At 38.4% G+C, this 21,030-nt stretch overlaps 1 protein-coding gene across 8 annotated transcripts in view; it reads left to right on the top strand.

Moving 5' to 3' along the window:
• Positions 1-21,030, top strand: part of DMD (dystrophin) — a 2,091,067-nt gene that overhangs the window by 305,583 nt on the left and 1,764,454 nt on the right. The gene's annotated exons all lie outside the window — the stretch shown is intronic.

Raw genomic sequence — 21,030 nt, 5'->3', positions numbered from 1 at the left:
GCTATATCTTTGATATTGTTAACCATTATTAACTTCCTTACCTGGTTTGACAGTTGAAAATTTCTGTGATGCAGGTATTATTATTTCCATTTCACATATGAACAAAAAGAGACTTAGAGTGGTTAAGTAACTTGTCTAAGTTCACACAACAACAAAGTGGCAGGAGTAGAGTTTGAATTCGAGTCAATATTTATAATCACTATGATATCTTGCTTCTCGTGTTCCAGTCGCATTAAAACTATGAATGCCACTCCCACTCCTTATCCATCCTTACTATCTGGCTTCACTTTAGATCTTCAGATCTTCTTTCCTATATTATAATGATAATATCATAAGAAATCCAGTGCAGTTTAGTCTATTCCAAAATCAGCCTAAATACTGCCAGGATTAGTGTTCATTCCACAATATAAATCTGATTGTGTAGTTTACTTAAAATCCATTAACACAGCCGTTATCAACCTTAGCTACATGTGAAAATCACCAGGCTCCACCCAAGATAAATTAAATCAGAATCACTGGGTATGAGGGACTGGGAGTGAGCATTTTAAGAAAGCTGCCTGGGTAACTGTAATGCTCAGCTAGGCTTGGAAACCAATGCTTTAACGTTTCCCTACAGCTTTTATTATAAAAATAAACCCCTCAGCATTGCACAAAATGCCCTTTGTAATTTGGTTTTTGCCTTCCTCTACCTCGCCTCCTCTGCTGTAATTCCCTTCTTCTCCCACTTTTTCCCCACCCTACCTACATACATTTTATTGCAATTATTCAAAAGTCTTTGTTTCTTCTGAAGAGTTATGATTTTTATACCGTACCCTTACACATACCAGTCTTCCCCTCTAAATGCTTAGTTACAGTATCTTTGTACTTAATCCTTTTAGTTGCTGATAATAAATGAAAATTTCTTTTTAGTTTCTTTATTTTTTTTTTTTTTTTGAGACTGAGTCTCACTCTGTCGCCCAGGCTGGGCTGCAACCTGGGCTGCAACCTCTGCCTCCCGGGTTCAAGGGATTCTCTTGCCTCAGCCTCCTGAGTAGCTGGGACTACAGGCATGAGCCACCAAGCCAAGCTAATTTTTGTATTTCTAGTAGAGATGGGGTTTCATCATGTTGGCCAGGCTGGTCTCAAACTCCTGACCTCGGGTGATCCACCCGCCTTGGCCTCCCAAAGTGCTGGGATTACAGGTGTGAACCACTGCACCTGGCCAAATTTCTTTATAGTTTCTTGACTTGTTTTTAATTTAGAAAATTTCCCATGTATATAGACACCATACAATTTATAATGTAAAGCTGTTTTCCTATATCAATCATGCTTTACCTTTTTTCTCTTTCTCCTATATATGCTGCTTCCTGGAAGATCTAGGAGCTGACAAGTGTCTTTTTATCTTGCTTTGCAAATCTAATCTTTTGCCATTTCTTTTTATAGAAATGAAAGCTTGTATCATGCATACTGAAGATGGCTTCTTCTTTGGGCTGTAGGGCCATTTAATGAGTTATATTGAACTGAATGCTTTATAAGTGTTCAAATTAGTACATTGGGATAGTCCTATGCCAGGGATGGATTAATATATCTGTCCACATATATACACAAAAATGTGTGTTGCTAATTTCCAAATTAGAGAATACTTATTTTGAATTATCAGTATCTATGACATGTTTTGCATGTGGTATATATTTGGTTAATTAAACTGAGTTACCACTTGTTTTATCAAAATTTGGTGTCTTTCTAAATATATCATGAATATTTTTCTTCTAATGCACCTCGCTTTCTGCTGGAACTATAGAAACACTTTGTAAATTTTTACTTGTGACCACTCGAACATTTACAGGACATTTTACCTGAAAATTTTTTCTAAGTCAGCAAAGAAAATGTCCATGTTTCTGCGTGTGTGTGTGTGTGTGTGTGTGTGTGTGTGTGTGTGTTTGTGTGTGTGTGATGCTTGCTTATGAGGAATTTATTTTGGCTATGGTTCTTTATTTTGCTATTGCACTCTTAACATTCGTATGATATGTATTATTACCCTATAAATGCTTACACAATATATTCTTACAAAAATTAATACAAAGATTGGCCAAAATGTAATAACATATGTTTTTGTAAATAAAATATCCATATACAGTCATAATAAAACTGAAGAGCGATTTTATACTTTTCCATAAAGCCAAAGATTAAGGGTGTAATCACTGCTTATAATTTACTAGGAAACTATAAAACAGATAAAAGTAGATGAAAGGATATTACAAATATCTCAATAAGTCATCCTCCGCAACTGACCCCTTGCAGTACACATGTTCAGACACTCTATACTAAACTCTGTTTATTTTTCTATTTTATAATTTTCTATATGATCATAATTCAGCGTTTTCCTATAATATTATTAGTAGTGCTACCAACAGATATTACATTTTATGAAAAATTTTAAAAAGGGCACATGTTACATAAAACTAGGTTTTGAAACAGCTGCTTATAATGCTGATATTTAGCACATGACTAGGTGGAATATGGACTTTTTAATGAATATTTTTTCATAGTTAGGCAGTTTCTCATCAGTCAGTTGCAAAAGCAAAGTTAAAATTTGTATTTCAAAAAACGGGGTATGTTTGAAAATTGTATTTAATAATGGATTTTGAGAGTTCTCAATAGCAAATTGCTTGGCAGACTGTAGTTTAAGAAGTAATAATTTTGAAGAGAAGTTGAATGCAGGTACTTTCAAAGTGTTAAAATTTTTAAAGAAGAAAATTAACCTTTTCAGACTGTACACTTGTTCATCTTTTATATTCTTTTCCCTTTAAAAAAGAATTGTAGTAAGAAGGGAGATTACCTTCTGTCATTGATACAAATTTTCCACAGTATAAATGCTGTTTATCACATTTGTATAATATGCATTTTCTATCAATTTTAAAAATTACATGTTACTACTATTTAACTCTGACTTAATTATTTTAAATATAAAATAATTCATTCTTTTATAAATAATCAAAACTATAGTTTTATTTTTCTTTCAAAATATACCACTGACTACATTACAGATTAGATTTTTTTTTAGTATACCAAACATATTTTCATCTTTTGGAGTTATTGGAAGAGTAGCTGCTTACTGCCTTACATTTTAGATTTCTCTATATAACAAGCATTTTCATCATTTTGGCTTATTCGAGTAATTCTTAATAAATAATAATACAATATTTACAAATGAGATGTCATTTGCAATTTTAACACTTCATAATTTTAACAAAATATCTTTACTTTGAGTTTTTTACTTTCCTTTTGGTGTGACATTTTGACCTCCGATGTGATCTTCATTTAAAGGAAATATCAATGACAATTCCTTTTTTTTCATTTGCTATAGATGTACATATAAGATTTACATGTGTAAGGAATATAGAGCAATAATAAATTGAGCTATTCCTCATAATCACTTCACTTAAGAAATAGGGGGCTGGGTGTGGTGGCTTGTGCTTGTAATCCCAGAGTTTTGGGAGGCTGAGGTGGTAGCATTGCTTGTGTCCAGGAGTTTGAGTCCAGCCTAACCAACATATCAAGACATTACGTCTATGAAAAAATTAAAAAATTATCTGGGCATAGTGGCATGCACCTATAGTCCTAGCTACTCAGGAGGCTGAGGCAGGTGAATGGCTTGAGCCCAGAAATTCAAGGTTAGACTGAGAGCTATGATAGTGCCACTAAACTTCAGCCTGGGCAACAGAGTGAGGGCCCTTCTCTTAAAGAAAAATAGACTAGAATATGACTAATACTCTAGAAGCCTTCCTCCACATGTCACCCTTCCCAAATACACCACTATTCTCTCTTCCCAATTTTCACTTTTGTATTTATTATTCCTATTCATACCAACACAATTTTACCAGATGTGTATGTATTTTCAGCAAATATTTTTAGTTTATTATGCACTTACTTGACACTATGGAAGAACAGCTTTTAAGATATTATTCCAACTTAGGGGAATTTAAGGAAATAAGACCTTTGTATATAAAAAGTTAAATAGGAATACCGATTTGCTTTTGATTAGTGTTAAATCACGTAAGTTTAAATTTGTAGGAGATCATAGAGATCAGAAAGCCCAATGGTTCCCAAACTTTCTTTTTTTATCAACAAAACCTCTTTTAAAAATATATAGCATAAGGAAGACAGAACCATAAAACTGAAATTATAGCAGCTCAACTGAATTGTGAGTTTCAACTGAACTCAATTTCAAACCCACAAATAAGTCAAACTCTTACTTTACTGAGAATATATTTGGACCACACAGAGTTTAAAAAACATGTTTAAATTTATTTAGCTTATTTATACCAGAACCAATATAAGAATCCATAACATTCTGCATTAGAATTAAGTACAAACACTTTTTCTTTCCTTCTTTCTTTCTTTTTTTTTTTTTTTGTGACGGAGTCTTGCTCTGTTGTCCAGGCTGGAGTGCAGTGGCGCGATCTCGGCTCACTGCAGCCTCTGCCTCCCAGGTTCAAGTGATTCTTCTGCCTCAGCCTCCTGAGTAGCTGGGACTACAGGCACGTGCCACCACGACCAACTAATTTTTGTATTTTTAGTAGAGACGGGGTTTCACCATGTTGGTCAGGATGGTCTCGATCTCTTGATCTCGTGATCCGCCCGCCTCAGCCTCCCAAAGTGCTGTGATTGCAGGCGTGAGCCACCGCACCCGGCCGTAGAATTAAGTACAAACACTTTCTATGATATTATACTAAATTAAAAACAGGAACTCAAAATGATACAAACTGAACTGAAATAAAACAAAATAATACAGTGAATGGAGTCCACAATTAAAATACCTGCAAGGACCTGAAAGGTAATGGAAATAGGTGAAGCAAAGATCTAAATGCATACGGACATTGTGTAAATTGGAAAGAATACTGGCAAATGGCATGCCTGTTCCCAGTCTAAAATGGGCAACTGCTAATCAATTAAACCTAGCAGTGTCCATGTCAGAATGTAGAGCTATTTTTGGCCAGATATTTTATTTTTAAAGAGGAACTTAAGAATCTGGAGTTGTATGTAAAACATCCCAGTGCACTATATATTTGCCTCATAAGTTGAGCACTTTTTTTTATGTGTGCATGTTGTCTACTGGTGAATCCCAAGCACCTGGAACAGTGCCTGATATATAGTAGGCAATGATGTATATTTGGTGGGTAACTGGAAAAAGGTTTTCCAATTAAAAATTCTGTGCAAGCCTGAGGTAGGAGGTGGGCAGGACTTATTTCCCAGTCCCCAGAGGATAAAGTGAAGAAACTGGCAGGTAGCAGCAGGCAGCGACCAACGGAAGTGAGAAAAACAGCAGAAACCAGCAGATGGCAACAAAAGTGATCCCCAGCAGCCCTCATTGCATATTAGCAGAAGCCACTCCCACCAGCACCATGACAGTTTACAAAGGACATGGCAATAACCCAGAAGTTACCACCCCTTTCCTAGAAAGTTCTAAGTAACCTGTCTCTCAATTTGCATTAATCTGCCGCTTAATTTACATGTAATTGAAAGTGGGTATAAATGGATATAAATACAGTAGCCAGCAGCCCATACCCTGCCAACTTTGGAGGCACTGCCTATGAGTTGTGTTCACTAAAACATAGCTGTTTAACGCCACTGGCTCGCCCTTGAATTCTTTCCTAGGCAAAGCCAAGAATCCTCCCAGGCCAAGCCCTGATTTTGGGGCTTAACCTGTCCTGTATCAAATTAGCCAAATGTATCTCAGGCCTGAATTAGATCAATGGCTACCAGTTGAAATCTTTTGTTTTAGATATTAGAGAGGCAGGAAGTGACTCTCTACTGTGTAGCATGATACTCAGAGCCCAGGAACTTATTCAGAATCCCAATTTGACTTCCAAAACTCCAGTGTCTTGCTTTTATTTACTCTTGTGGGTGGCAGGAAGGGAAGGGAGCATATCTCCTTAGCAAAACATCTTGTCAGAACACGGTCCATAACACAAATTATTAATTAAAGACTTACGTGGAGGCTCAAATATAGAGCCCAAAGCGTAACCATTTAACAATTATCCTTCAAAGCAATTTTATTCTTGGCTTTTGGAGGAAAAAACTCTTAAAAATAAAATGATAATTCTACATATGGGATTTGTGATGATATTTAGCAAGGATATGCTTTATTGCCTGACATCCCCTTTATTTTGGCAGAATACTATGAGATTCTCATTACGTTTCCATTTGCTGCGGAAAGTGGAGAAAAGTTCAGAGGGGGAAGACTAATTAGAAAAATGGTTGTCTACTAATCCATTGAACCAAGCTTTCTAAACAGTCATGCTCTTCTGAATAGTATGAACACACATTTTGTATTGATTGCAGAGAATAAAGAAAAAGAAATGACTTGTTTTGAACTTTAAAATGGAAAAAATGAATACAAAATCCAGATAAGCCTTTGGGCATACCAACTTTTTCGACTTGTATTATATAACAACAGTTGGCAAATGATTTCAAGTTGCTAAAGCATAGAAAATGATATTTATTTGATGAAAGCTAATAAATCAGACAGAACAATTAATGGATAATTTGGATTGAACAAGTATGAAAGATTCCACCAATAAGAACCCTCTTACCTAAAACTATGGGGTTTTTAAATGAAAGACTCTCATAATGTCATAGATTTTCTCTACCTGTGCTTTATCTGAAAATAAAAATCACAGCTTTTCCCTTCACCTCTTGATTCTCTACTCCTCCTTACATTTTCCCTTTCCTTCTTCCTTCCTTCTTCCTTTACTCTTTGTTCTTTTTATTCCTGTTTGTTCTGATTACCTGTGATGTTTTCTAAAAACATTAAAATTTTGGTCACCATTAATATTTTTTACAATGAATTAAGAAATTTATCTCAGAAACTAGATTTGAACCAAAGCCTTGTTTTGAACTTCTAATAAGTAGACTGAGGAACAAGCACTATTTTAAGGGCATATTTAATATGCAAAATAAAAAACCGCATAAAATGCCCAGTCATTAATGAAAAAAATATATTTTTGTAATTGCTGTTATTCAGGTGCTTGAAGGCCCATGTTAAAGTATCACTGGAGAAGATAAAAAGCATACTTCCTCAATGTGAAAACCCTCAAAAGAAAGGGCTATAAACACTTTGTCCTGAATATTTGTTGTTTCAATTGCTGACGTTTAACTTTTCATCTTACAGCAATTCAAGTTCTGTGTACCACAGTGTTGTTGAATCTTTGAATCTGAAAAATATTTTCCTTGCAGCTGTGATAATAATCTATCTCCTGATAATGCATTTAATGTGGCAAAGACACTTTTCTTAAACACAGTGAAAACTAAGTGTTCATTTTGTCATTGTAAAATGAGACATGTTTAGTTGCTCCAAATTTTAACTTGGGTAACCTTGAGACATAGTTGCACATTTAACATCCTATATTTTGCTTGTCTTGCAGTCAAGCGAATTATCTTCGTTACTGGAGTGTTACGTGACACCAATTGTTTTGTTACCACTGCTTTAAAAATAGCTCTATCCCTAGACCCCCTCAGTAGTGTGTCTTTTAGGGCCCCGATTTTTTTCTAATCTATAGATGAGCCCTCAAGGCAACGTAGCCTCTTTCTGTTTACTTCTCATTATTCCTGTAATTCCAATTCTACATGTGACTCTTTGCTTTATTTTAAAACAGTTGTGCATTGCTGATGAGCCTTGAAGTCACCAGGGGTGGCTGGTGTCAATAGTGAGTCTGTACATGGCTATTTTTATCCATAAAGCAGTTTACTTTCTGTAAGATGAAAGGCGTTAAAGTAAAACCTGCCTCCTATTATACCCTAGGGGGGTAATCAAGAGGGATTTGATCATAGCATACCAATTAAGCAGGCTACAGCAGACTGCTCTGGGTTGTACTAAGGAGTAGGGTGTTCTCCACAGATTTTTGAACTCTTTATTGCAAAAGCATCAGGGCACAGCACATCTAATTCTTTTCATCGCACAGCTGTGTACATAAACCTCTGTATACAGTTTCTGCTCAGAGGCTGTGCTCTTAGATTTAATTTTCTTATAAGTCATTACAGCCATGATCATTCATTTAAACCTCGGCAAGATAAGCATTACTAGTTCCCAGTAAACTAGATGATCTCTTCCTCTAGACTATATTTTCTCTTATGAACAATTATAAGATTACAAGACTAGCAATGTTGCTTATTTACACTACACTACACACATACACACACACACACACACACACACACACACACACACACGTTCATTCCAAGCCAGCAGCCAGCTCAGCATCCTTAAAAGCTCTCAACCTCAGCCAAATATATAAATATCAGAATTCTCTCTACCACCCTCAGTTAGAAAATGTTCCAGTTCTGCTTTTAAACTTCCACTCCAATTCTTCTTGCTAAGGCCTGGAAGCCTCAAGGTTTCTTGTATTGCCTTATATACACCTGGATTATTCCTCTCTGTTGAAAACTATGTCCCATTGGAATGGGAGTGTCTGACCAGCTGGTGCCCAAGAATGCTCTCAGAAAATGATCTTCCACAAGCCAGAGCCAAAACCCAAACCCTTGACCCTTATCAACCTTGACGCCCAAAACTCCAGGTGTGGATTAGCACAGTAACCCGCAAACCCACTCCTACATGAAGGAAGATTTTTCTAGAACAACTACAGCTCTCCTTTTATATTTTTGGGTAATTCAGTTATGATGAACTGAACCAGAAGTATAAAGTATTTGCTCAGTTCAGTTCTTAATCTTTGTCATGGTATTACAATACTAAACCACTTGCTTTGTCACTTTCATGTAGCTCATAAAAGAAAATATTACTGTATAAAATAGATTCTGTAGTCCTTTACTTGTTGTTATGGACTGAATATTCCTGTTTGCCCCAAATTCATATGCTGAAGCCCTAACCCCCAATGGGACGATATTTGGAGATGGAACCTTTGGGAATTAATTAGGGTAAGATAAGCACATGTAGGTGGGGCTCTGATCTGGTGGCCCGTATAAAGAAGACACCAGAGAGCTTGCTCTTGCTTTGCCATGTGAGGACGCAGGAGAAGGTTGTTGTTTACATATCAGGAGGAGAGCCCTCTCCAGAACTTGAACACGCTGGAACACTGACCTCGGACTTAAAGCCTCCAGAACTGTGAGAAAATAAATTTCTGTTGTTTAAGCTGCCCAGTCTATGGTATCTTGTTACAGCAGGCTGAAATGAGTAAGATACTTGTATTGTCCCTGCAGTTGACATCTGACTCTGTAAAAACACCCATGCATACACACACGTACACACAAAACAACAACATAACCAATACAATAGGTAATCAAGTATATGGTAAATGCACCTGATTGCAATAATTTGCGCATACCCTTAGAATGACCCTGTACTGCAGACACACCTGAATGTGTTTTCCGAGCTATGGAATCTGGGAGTAGCCCAGCAAGAGAGCCCTTCCTTGTCTATGAGGAACATCTGAGCCTAAAGTGCATCCCGTGGAACACGGGCCATGCATACAGCAGATTGAGGCCCTGAGTTTTGGGTTGGATGAAGGTTGCCAGGTGAACGTCATTAAGGGCAGGGTGTTAAGTAAAAATGCTATATAAACTGCATGCTGCCTGCAAGCAGCGTTGGTTTGCCTGCTCATCCCACCGTCGCCATCACTACCACTGTGCTGCGAGGATATCTTGTCTAGTCTGCCACCACTGGATCATTTCTACAGGTAAGGCACTTCTCCTGTCTAGCCCACCACTACTGAATTCCCTCCCCTGTATGTAAACCTCTAATAAAACCCAATGCCTCATTTGCTGGCTATGGGTTTCTTCCTCAGTCTCTTGAACCTGATGCCTTCCCTATTGAGGTTAATAGGGGTTCAGTACAACATCATGATGTGAACAAACACGTTTATTTGGGCAGATGTATTGGTCAGCTCTCAAAACAATAATATCAAGTAATAATCATTACCTCCAACTTAATGGTTTTAAATAGCATTAATTCTCATGGTCATGTGGGGTTTGGCTGACCTAAGTTGATCTAGATTTGGTTCTGCATCAGGCTGGTAGTTGCTAGGGTTGCTAGGCTTGGCTTTCAGCGGCAGGTTAGGTTTGGATTTCTTTGATGTGTCACATATAGAGGCACACACTGGAATGGCACCGGCCACCCAGTGCATGTTTTCATAGGTTGTCACTAGATAGCAAGCCCAAACATGCCAGCCCATCTCAAGGCTCTGCTCCTGTCATGTTTTCTTAACACCCCGTTGACCAAAGGATATCACATTTCCCACCATAGGCTAGATATGCCATTCTATTAAGTAGGAATTAGAAAGTGGGGACCAATAAATCAACCTACAGTAGGAAAAGTAGGGGATTATTTAGTAGGACAAAGAGATGAGTTTCAGTGGGCTTGCTGCTTTTTTGTGGATATGGAAGAAATACCTAAAAAAAAAAATTTTCCAGCTCCACTACAATATTTAAGAAAAAACTTAGGTGTGTTCACAGTTTACTACTTGGCTTAATAACTCCACTGTTTATCACAGCAAATTTAATCACCTCTGAGGGGTTTTAATGGCTTTGATAAGACAAAGAGTAAATTACTGAGGAGGAAGACGGTCACTTTCACATCCTGAGAGATGCTAACTGTGCAAGGTAATTCACATATATCTTGTAAACATGTTTGCGAACATATATAGGAGATAGGTGGTATTCTCATTTTTTTAAGGAAAGAAATGGAAGACATGAGAGAATGAGTAATATGTTTAAGAGGACACAGCTGGAAACTGTGGTATAATCTGGCTCTAAATACGGGCTTTTGTGTTACATTGAACAGAGATAAATTCAGCTTATGTTAAGGATGCATGGGGTAAAAAGGTCAAGAAACTGAACAACTGAATAACCAAATAAGTAGGCGAAACCATTTGGTTACTCAGTTGTCTGACCAACCGAATAATCAAAACAAAAATGTCACATTAGAAAACTACGATCAGTGTAATTTTATGAATAATTGAACTGTTGAGACCATAGTGTAGCAGCTGATCTATCACGTCATGGGATTCCATCATTCATTCTCATGAATTAACTACTCTCAGTCCTTGCTTTTAGCATTACCTCTACTCCCTAATGATACATGATTTTTACTCTAACATAAACTTCCCAGGAGAAAATGTCTGATAAATATCATAAAATCATGAAAATATCTGATAAAGTCATCATCCTGCATCATGTGTGGGAGACATAAGTTTGTAACTCTTCCCATTCCTTTAAGTTGGTTTTCAGCCTTGCTTACACAATCATTGTGGTCAGAGAGACAGAATGTGCCAAGCGTCTAGGCCTGAGCTGGGAAACAATGTCAATAAGTAATACAGTATAGGGGATGAGAAGTTTGCCAAATAATACTTGGTATAATGTTATGAAAGAAAGGGGGCATTAGAGGCCGGGTGGCTCACGCCTGTAATCCCAGCACTTCGGGAGGCTGAGGCGGGTGGATCACGAGGTCTAAGAGATCAAGACCATCCTGGCCAACATGGTGAAACCCCATCTCTACTAAAAATACAAAAAAAATTAGCCGGGTGTGGTGGCAGGTGCCTGTAATCCCAGCTATTTGGGAGGCCGAGGCATGACGGTCACTTGAACCCGGGAGGCAGAGGTTGCAGTGAGCCGAGATCGCACCATTGCGCTCCAGCCTGGGCAAAAAGAGTAGAACTCTGTCTCAAAAAAACAAAAAACAAAAACAAACAAAACAACATGGGGTGGGGGGCATTAGAAACTGCACTGCTAAAACATATGTCCATGATAAGCGATGACCTCATCATTGTCAACCCTGGCTGCATATTAACATCACCTGGGGGGCTTTAGGTACCTTTTTCTAGGTCATACCCCAGAGCAATTGAATCCAGACCTCTGGGTGTAAGGCTCACAATGATATAGATTTAAAAGCTCCTCGGGTGATGCTAATGTGTAGCCAGGGCTGAAAACCTAAAAGAAGAATGTGCAGTAATGTTGCCAGTACTGGAAGGAAGTGTCTGAGTTTTGTCTAGTGACTGACAGAAGGCTATGAAACTGTAACAGTTGTAAGGGATTGAGGGAAAGCCGAGGCCAGATCATGTGGATCACGTGCAAATTGTAGGTAAAATGTAAAGTTGTGAGTTCTGTGGCCTCACTGAGGAAGCATTTCTCTGCTTTTCAGGAAGTGACTTGGAGTTTAGTGCTCTATGATTTCCAAGTTGTCAGCTAACACATTTAATAACTGATTAATTATGGTTTTGTGGCCTTCATTTCTGTGTCACATGGCTATACTGTTCATTGGCATATGCAGGCACTAACCCCCAAACTATGACGCGAGAGGATGGCAGGATTCCAGGTCTGAAGAGAAAAAATGATTAGGCTGGGGAAGAACGATTTGAGGAACCTCAAATCAGACTATGGCAGCAACTACTAGGTGTAGGGCTTCATGCCATCCAGCCCTGGAGTGTCAGTTTTCTATTAATCTTTGCTAACAATAAAATACTAATGGTTACATCATGTAGTGACTTACAGATGATAGACTCTCCTTATGTTTTCATTTTGTTTCAACACTGAGTCCAGCATATTTCATCCAAATTTTACTGATCAGAGAATTGAGGTACAGACAGACAATGAAGGTCATGACAGTTGAAAAGTGCTGGAGTAGAAGATGGAAGCCTGATTTTTCTCATTTGTCCTACATTGCTTTATTAGATTGTCTTCTCCAGCCTTACCTCCCCGCCTTATAATTCTTGATTTTCATGAAACCTATTAAAGGGAAAGAAAAGGAAAACTAGAAAATTTAATTTAGATCACTTTTAAAAATCACTTTGCATCTTGGACTGTTGTCAGAAGTTATAGGATTAAATCCTAATGATTGTAATGTTGTTAAGCCATCTTAATTTATATGATCCACTTACCTCTCAGTCTTCTCTCACTGGCTCACTCACGTGCCCTCTGTATATGAGGGGATTGAGAAAAGTCTGTTTTTCATTATGTGTAGATACCCAGACTGGTGTGTATGTAGCAGGAATAAATGTTCGCAAAACTCAGATGTGGAAGAAGTAACTCTGATTTCTTGCCCTATTTTTGAACTGTACTCCAGGCCAGTGCTGTCCAATAGAAATATAAGCTATATATGTAATTTAAACTTTTTTAGTAGCCACTTTAAAAAGTAAACAGGTGACATTGTTTTATTTAGCTAAAATATTTCAACATGTAATCAAATAAGACTTAATGAGACATTTTACGTTAGTGATAAGAATGTACTAAATTAAGTTTTGGAGGATATTTTACATTTACAGCACATCTGAATTCAGTTGCCACATTTTCACGGGTTAAAGTAAACTTGTTCTCCCAAACCAATGAAGTTACGGTTAATGGAAGAATATTAAACACTGTTTGTTTTCAATATATATAAAATTGAAGGAAAAATAAAGCAAAATGAAAATTTGGCTTCCTCAGTTATGCTAGTCCCATTTCAAATGCTCAGTAGCCACATATAACTAGTGGCTATCTTACTGGACAACATAACCCCAGATCATGATAAAACGTTCTGATTTCCCGAATTTCTTTTTTTAGACAATCTGGGATGTTTCGCCTTCTTACCAAAGAAACAAAAAGGTGCTGGTACTTTTTGTTTGCTTGTTTTTCAGCAGTTGCCATTGAAATGTGTTTCTTTTGGAGTTGGATGGGAAAAACCTAGATTCTTCCTCCAAGGTGTAGTCTCAACTGTGCCCCAGGCATCACTGTTTATGATGGATTAAGGGTGTGGCTTTTCCCAGATAATGAGTCCCCTCTCCCACCCCCTACAGGACTTAATATCTACAGCTCCTGTCAATAGACTGGCCTTTCCTTCCCCGCGAAAAGTTTGAGTCCTTTAAGAATCTAGGTCTGAGGTTAAGTTCAACAAAAGGTTTATTTTCTCTTTCTGCCAGGACCTATGGAACTACCCAGAACATATAAAGCAGTCCACAAGGCTCTTCAACAGCCTCGTAAACGGGCACTGCTAGTTCAGAAACTCACTGACTTCTGAATGTCCATTTCACATTTGCAGGCTGCTTCTGAGTCCTGAGCTCTTGTCTCAAGATGACTTGGCTCTTAATTGTTGTCTGATTTATTACCGGTTTGCTTTGCAGTTTAGGTGCTGCACAATGATTCTTAGAAATCCCCACATAAGGATCTACATGCAATGGCAATGAATCTCAATAATTGCCTTTTCTTGAATCTGAACTTAATTTATATATAAAGCCTACTTTCTGGTACATCCTGCATATTTCATCTCAGCCAATTTAGGACTGACTGATATGCCCCCCCTTTCTCTGGGGGTTTGTCTCAAATTTCTGGAGGGGACCTGATTGTCACGCCCCTCTGAGTGAAGAGACCACCAAACAGGCTTTGTGTGAGCAACAAGGCTGTTTATTTCACCTGGGTGCAGGGGGGCTGAGTCTGAAAAGACAGTCAGCCAAGGGTGGTGGGATTATCATTAGTTCTTACAAGTTTTGGGATAGGCGGTGGAGTTAGGAGCAATGTTTCGTGGGCAGGGGGTGGATCTCACAAAGTACATTCTCAAGGGTGGGGAGAATTACAAAGAACCTTCTTAAGGGTTGGGGAGATTACAAAGTACATTCTCAAGGGTGGGGAGGATTACAAAGAACCTTCTTAAGGGTTGGGGAGATTACAAAGTACATTGATCAGTTAGGGTGGGGCAGAAACAAATCACAATAGTGGAATGTCATCAGTTAAGGCTATTTTCACTCTTTTGTGGATCTTCAGTTGATTCAGGCCATCTGGATGTATACGTGCAGGTCACAGGGGATATGATGGCTTAGCTCTGAGGCCTGACACTGATACAGTGCCAGGATTTGAAGACGGGTGTGGCTTACCTGATTTCATGTACAATTCATCCCATAGGGACCTTGTTCCTTGGCCTCAAGTTGTAGGCCCTTTCATATCTCTGTATGGTCAAGAAACATGGTGGGCCGGGCGCGGTGGCTCACGCCTGTAATCCCAGCACTTTGGGAGGCCGAGGCGGGCGGATCACGAGGTCAGGAGATCGAGACCATCCTGGCTACCATGGCGAAACCCCGTCTCTACTAAAAATAAAAAAAAAAATTAGCCGGGCGTGGTGGCGGGCGCCTGTAGTCCCAGCTACTCGGGAGGCTGAGGCAGGAGAATGGCGTGAACCCGGGAGGCGGAGCTTGCAGTGAGCGGAGATCGCGCCACTGCACTCCAGGCTGGGTGACAGAGCGAGACTCCGTCTCAAAAAAAAGAAAAAAAAAAAAAAAAAAAAAGAAACTTGGTGGTTCCCTTGTCATTCTTCATCCTCCAGAAACCCATTGAGCACTGTGTTTGCTGGAGGCATGTGGGAAATTATTCTACTGTACCCTATATCCTGCTGAAGTGCCTGGTTACTGGGTGGCTAGCTCATGTCCATTTGCTAAGACATGCTCACGATTCTTGCCTGGGTCTGACATAACTTTGGAGTCTTGTTGCATTCCTGGGCTGGACTCTGGAATGGGACCCAATTACTTCTGCACCTGTATACCCCCAAACTTCTCTGTTGTGGTGGTGGTTCTTTCACCATCCCCTCCTCTCAGGAACACACTCTTGTTTCTACTTTACATTCTCCATCCAGTCCAGGAAAATAGTATCTAGGCTCAGAGACCGAGAAAATAGTGTTGATATTTCACATTTTTTTCCAAAAAAAAAAAAAAAAAAAAAAAAAAATTTCCATGCCTGGACTTGAGAATTTGAAAACTCCAAAATCCTCCAGGTTCAACCACATTCTTCCCAATTGCAGGATTTTCTTATTAAAGTTGAATAGTGTTCCATTGTGTGTATCTTCCACATTTTTGAATCCGTTCATCTGTTGATGGTTACTTAGGTTGATTCCATATCTTGTCTAATGTGAATACTGCCACAATAAACACGGGTGTGCAGATATCTACTTGATATACTGATGTCATTTCCTTAGGTATGTACCCAGTAGTGAGATTGCTGGATTGTATGGTAGTTCTATTTTTATTTTTTTTGAGGAACTTCATGCTGTTTTCCATAATGGCTGTACCTATTTATGTTCCCATTAAGGGTCCAAAGTTTCCCTCTTTTCCATATTCTCACCAACACTTGTTATCCTTTGTCTTTTTGAGAATAGCCATTTTGACAGGTGTGGGGTGATAGCATATTGTTTTAATTTGCAGTTACCCGATGACTAATGATAAGCATTTTGTCATGTACCTGTTGTCCATTTGTTTGCCTTCTCTTAAGACATGCTCGTTGAGACATGGACACGGGGAGGGGAACATGACAGACCGGAACCTGTGGGGGTGGGGGCGTAGGGAGCAAGGGGAGGGAGAGCATTAGAACAAATACCTAATGCACACAGGGCTTAAAACCTAGATGACGGGTTGATAGATGCAGCAAACCACCATGGCACATGTATACCTATGTAAGAAGCCTGCACGTTCTGCACATGTATCCCAGAACTTTAAAAAAAAAAATAAAGTAATAAAAATTCAGCTCCTTAATCACAGTTGCCACTGTGATTTTACTTTGTCATATTTAAAAGCTTTTTTATTTCAAAAAAAGTCTGTTCAGGTCTTTTGCCCATATTTAATTGGGTTGTTGTATTGCTATTGAGTTTAAGATTTCTTATATATTTTTGGATATTAATCAGAGTGAAGGGACAACTCATGGAGCAGGAGAAAATACTTGTATACCATATACCTGAAAAGGGATTATTTCCTTGGCTGTGCAGAAGCTGTTTAGTTTGATGCAACTTCATTTGTCTATTTTTATTTTTGTTGCCTGTGCTCTTGGGTTCATATCCAAAAAATCCTTGCCCAGACCAATGTCATAAGCTTTTAGTTGATGTTTTTTTTTGAGACAGTCTTGCTTTGTCACCTAGGCTGGAATGCAATGGTGCGGTCTAGGCTCACTGCAACCTCCACCTTCTGGGCTCCAGTGATTCTCCTGAGTAGCTGGGACTACAGGCGCTCACCAAAACGACCGGCTAATTTTTGTATTTTTAGTACAGACGGGGTTTCGCCATGTTGGCCAGGCTGGTCTCAAACCCCTGACCTCATGATCTGCCCGCCTCAACCTCCCAAAGTACTGGGATTACAGGCATGAGCCACCTCTCATAGTCCATGTTTTCTTCTGGTAGTTTTAGTTTCAGGTTTTACCTGTAAGTCTTTAATCCATTTTGAGTCGATTCTTGTATATAACAGATAAGGGTCCAATTTTCTTTTTATTTATTTATTTTTTTGAGATACGGAGTCTTGCTCTGTCCTCCAGGCTGGAGTGCAGTGATGGGATCTCAGCTCACTGCAAGCTCCGCCTCCCGGGTTCACACCATTCTCCTGCCTCAGCCTCCCAAGTAGCTGGGACTACAGGCTCCTGCCAGCACGCCCGGCTAATTTTTTGTATTTTTAGTAGAGACGGGGTTTCACTGTGTTAGCCAGGATGGTCTCGATCTCCTGACCTCGTGATCTGCCTGCCTCAGCCTCCCAAAGTGCTGTGATTACAGGTGTGAGCCACCGTGCCCAGCTGTAAGGGTCCAATTATTAATATTCAAAATTGAATGGAAGAAGTAAAAGGAAACAAAATTAACCATATTCTCACTTAAAGTCATTGTTATCATTTTGGCATATTTCATTGGGTTCCTTTTTACCCGAAATGAGGGTTTTCTGCTATTTATTTAGATGTGATCGTGCTATATTTATGACTTTTAACCCTTTTTTACTATCACATAAGTGATTTTAAGTTATTATAGACACACTTTAAATGTTTACATAATGACCACATCCTACTGTATGGATGTGCCACAATTTACTGGAATATTCTAAAGTTAGGCATTTAGTTTTTTATTTTTGTTGTTCTAAATATCCCAGTAGACCATTTTGTTTCCTTTTAGACAGCTTCCAGGACATGAAATTATTAGGTCAAAGGATATTAACTTTTTTTTTTTTTTTTTTTTTTTGAAACGGAGTCTCGCTCTGTCACCCAGGCTGGAGTGCAGTGGAGCGATCTGGGCTCACTGCAAGCTCCGTCTCCTGGGTTCACGCCATTCTCCTGCCTCAGCCTCCCGAGTAGCTGGGACCACAGGCGCCTGCCACCACGCCTGGCTAACTTTTGGTATTTTTAGTAGAGACGGGGCTTCACCGTGTTAGCCAGGATGGTCTCGATCTCCTGACCTCGTAATCTGCCCACCTCAGCCTCCCAAAGTGCTGGGATTACAGGCTTGAGCCACCGTGCCCAGCCAGGATATTAACATTTTTTAAAGGGTCTTTATATGTATCGCAAAAATACTTAGCAAAATTATTTTTTTTTTTAACAGTTTACACTGCCCACCAAGAAGCTATAAGGACACCTAAATTGTCGCATAAAACTGTGTATGGATAAATATCTCTATTTTATAAACCACTTGGTATAACCAAAATCCTGCTTTTGAGATATTAAATTTTGAAGCTAACATTCTTAGCATGTTTTTAAAATAATACTGACTTCATGAGCTAATACCCATAATGATAAAAAGTTTTTGTATTCTACGAAAGCTGCCATGTGGGATTGAATGTTTTATATATGATACACTTTTATCTACATATGTTGTTATACAGTCATTGGTACCTTTTTATTAGATGAATTTATTTCATATGCAGTTTCCACTGAATTGTATTCAGTTTGACTACAAATTAGTCAAGCAGGATAAGAATGTGAGTTTTATTGTGACTAATATATATTTGGAGTCTAGATTTGGAGAGACAAGGGGTGAGTAAAACTGTGTCTGCTACCTGAAAGGAAAGGTTTTTTTTTTCCCCCTCAAGGGAAACAATTACGGAGACTGCCCAGGCATTTAATATTTTATCGAAATATTCTAAACCCTCAAATTTTGCTTCTACATTTTATGTGATGCATCAGAAAAACACTATTTTATTTGTTTTATAATTCTCCAATAGGGAAATTTCAACACATTGTAAGTTTCTTTATTTAACAACATCTTCTAGCTTTTAATAACTGACTTTCATACACATTTTTAAAAGCAGGCTAATAGTTATAGCTTAATATATTTTTCATGAGATTTAGTAATAACATGATCACTTATACCAGTAGTTTTATCTTCTGAATCATTTTAAAAAGTAACGTGCATGTTTTCTTTATATTTATATACAATTGGGAAGCTTAATATTTATGAAAATATGATTGACTTTTTTTTTTTTGTCCTTTCTCTTCAAAGCCTTAGGCTTTGCAGTTATCAGTAGTGCAGTTCCAAGATGCAAAGTCATAAACTTACCTTTCATTCTCTTTAGTAGGCTGAATATTTTGAATCTAGCCATAGGAAGCAGCCTGAAACCTCTAATCGAAATCAAAGGTAACACCACAGGGGTACAATATCTCTAATTTGTCTTGGAATGATGCGGTAGCTTCCCTTGACTGCTGTGATTAAATTCATTCTGGTTTGTTCAGTTAATGAGAATAGCACATCTTAACCCATAGGAAATATTGTCTTTATGGGCCTATGACTCTGAACAGATTAGCATCATGATCAGAAAAATAATTTTTAATAAATGATTACGTGTGAGTGGTGCTAGGCTAGGATCCCTACAAATCTGGCAAGAGCATATTCCTTGACCTTCAGCATTATATGACTTTATAAGACACAGCATTTTCTCAGGCATGGGTATAAATACGGTTAAATATGTACTATAAAGAACAGCCTGAAATTTAAGAACTACAAGAATTTGTGCTTGTCATTAAGCTGGAGATAAAGTTAACATCCTGAGAAGATGTAAAGGCGACGGTGATACGCTTCTCCTTGTTTGGTAGGATCATTTCCACACGTGTCTGTACTTGCAATTGTAAGGTGATGAGTCACTTAATGATTTCTTATTGCAAGTTTGAACCTAGTGTATTTCATGGTAATAGACTAAGGAGAATGAGTATATGAAATGAGTTCCAGTGTACTGATGAAACTTAGAGTTGCGTAGAGTGGAGCATAGCTTAGTAGAAACTTGAGCAAGTTACTGTAGCACATGGTCCTGGCTCAAATTCTAGCAACATCTGTTAGTTTTAGGACTTTGTGCAACTCGTTCAAATTTTCCGTCAGACTCCCCATTGGTTTAAAAAATAAAATTCAAAATATTGATCACTATTGCCTTCCTGAATTTTTTGGTGAATATTAAGTTAGATGATGTATATAAAGTGCCTGGCCCATAGTAAGGGCTCAATAAAAGTAGCTGTTGGTACGGCTTTTAACTAATTGTTGTTAAATTGTTTGGTTAATTATATATTTCCCTGCCACTTAACTGTCACTCAACAGCTTTTCCTCATTTCCTGCCTACCTGATTGGAAATCATTATGTTGAATATGTCTAGAATTATCACTGGGCCTGCTGTATTCCCTGGGTGGTATGTTTGTATAGGTTGAACCACTAAAGAAAATATTTTCAGATGAATTACTTTCCTATGTCACCCTACTATTTCCTGGACCAAAAATCTCATGTCCTGTTTGTCTTCCCATGCCTGCCTTACCAAGAATGCAATACCTCTTTTTTTCCCCAATTATCTGGTTATTACATGTCAGAATAGATCCTAGTCAGGGTGCCAATGGCAGAGGAATGGTCAGGATCCAGAGGATACAGATGCATATTTAGGAAGATTTCAAGAACAGGAAGAAACCCAGGCAGGTAAACAGTTGCTGAGGCAGAAACTCAGGAGGTAAGTGCAGCCTCTAGCAAGTGAGAAAACACAAAATCAGGACTGCAAGTAAGTAAGGAATGATTGATAAGTATTCTATATCAGGAATTCCATTAGCAGATAACAGAGAACCAGCCATGAGCATTACATTCAGAATTTTACTTTAGACTTTGAGAAGCATTGATGAAGAAACAAAGAGCTTTAGAACAGAAACACAATGATTACAATTAAGGTATTAAGCTGAGTTTCATTTATCCATTCAGTCATTCAACCAACTTCTGATCACCTCTAAAGAAAAGTGGCTAGGCACAGAAGAACCACCGAGTGTTGGAGTTAAAGGAGTGGACAAGACAGACAAGGTCTCTGCCCTGTTTGTGGAAGTTAATTC

Source organism: Gorilla gorilla, chromosome X (assembly GCF_029281585.2).
Source record: "Gorilla gorilla gorilla isolate KB3781 chromosome X, NHGRI_mGorGor1-v2.1_pri, whole genome shotgun sequence".
Classification (NCBI taxonomy): Eukaryota; Metazoa; Chordata; class Mammalia; order Primates; family Hominidae; genus Gorilla; species Gorilla gorilla.
The sequence above is the reverse complement of the archived record's forward strand: the minus strand, read 5'-3'. Positions and strand labels throughout refer to the sequence as shown.